The following is a 1,490-nucleotide window of genomic DNA, read 5'->3' as shown; positions in this document are numbered from 1 at the left end:
AGAAAAAGTAATGAAAATAAGATGAGAGATCATAATTGCATTTATTGCTTTATCTCAGGATCTATGATTTCCCAATTTCTCTGTCATTTTGAGCCTCTTCAACAGGCACGAGCTTCATTGTCATCTCTAGGATATTTCTACCGCTACTCATAATTTAAAATATAGTATTCCAATATTCTTAAAAGAAAACTTCAGCAATTGATCTTGGAAATCTTGGTCAGTCCCCATGAATTTCGAGTGCATTTTAAAGACACACTGTTCCCCAGTCTAGTGCTTGTTGTGGTGATCCACTCAACTGGCTCTAATAGCTGTATATCATAATTTCCCTGACAACTCCTAGCCAAAGTGCTCTTGGTGGCATAGGACCCAATTCTGCAGTACTTGTCCAAAAATCCCAATCATTTCAAGGGGAATGTTGCTTGGGTAATGACTACAGGATCATCTCTTAGCTTGTGACAAAAGAAGGGCTGCCCTAGAGAGAAAATGAATAAGAAAGCCCGAAGCTGTAGAGAAAACCCTCCACTGCATGGCTGAAAAGCGGTAGAGAGAGGAGAAAGGGAGCCCTTCTGTCTTTCAGAAGTCAGAGCTGCATCTCTCCGAGACAAAAATGAGTTATTTGGAAAGCAAGGGCAAGGTAACTTGAAAGAAAGGTAGAACATAAAAATTGTCTGAAAACCTGAGGCCTGAATGGTATGTTTGTTAACACCACAAAGAGCAGTTACTCACTAGAAGTCTTTTTTCCCATGTAACTGCCTGTTAGTGTGAGAAAGTGTTCATAACAATGTTGATAATAATTGATACCTCACTTTTCCTCTTCCTCTGCTGAACAGACTTTTCACGTCACAAACCAAGGTCACGATCCAACTCCTTTTATGATCTGTGACAAACTCCTACTGATACAGGTGATGAGGCGAGTGTCTATGAGTCACGCTTGCAGAACAGATAATACACACTTTCATATTCTTTACTAAGTTCTTATTAATTAATTAATATTATTTTAAAAACTAACATCCACAATGGCAAAACCTGCACTGGTGCCAGTGGTCTTTTTCACCCACATAGCTTTCGCAGCGCTTTACAAACTTCATTGGCTGATGGTGACTATACATCTGACAGCAACCCTTTGCCTACATCTTGCTGCCACCTTATAGAAAAGCTTTCTCGATTCCAGAGCAAAGTAATATAGTTGACAGCACTGAACATTTAGCCAAGTTATTAAGAAACTTCCTTCTATTTTCTAGAACTCTAAAAAAGAAAAAATGTTTATTATACTTACATTTATTATATAATTAATTATAATTATCATATGTTGTATAATACAAAATAAAAACAGAACTCTAGGAAATACACCTCTGCATTTTATCCTAGTCCATATTTCTTAGGCCTCTGCCGTTCCAGCTCCCAGTGAAATCTACTGGAGAAGAGTTAAAAAAGTGAACAGAAATTTAGATCCCCGTGAATCTCCATCGTGGATGAATTAAATATTTAAT

Source organism: Haliaeetus leucocephalus, unplaced genomic scaffold (genome assembly GCF_000737465.1).
Source record: "Haliaeetus leucocephalus isolate CR32 unplaced genomic scaffold, Haliaeetus_leucocephalus-4.0 Scaffold478, whole genome shotgun sequence".
NCBI lineage: Eukaryota > Metazoa > Chordata > Aves > Accipitriformes > Accipitridae > Haliaeetus > Haliaeetus leucocephalus.
Note: the sequence above shows the minus strand (reverse complement) of the source record.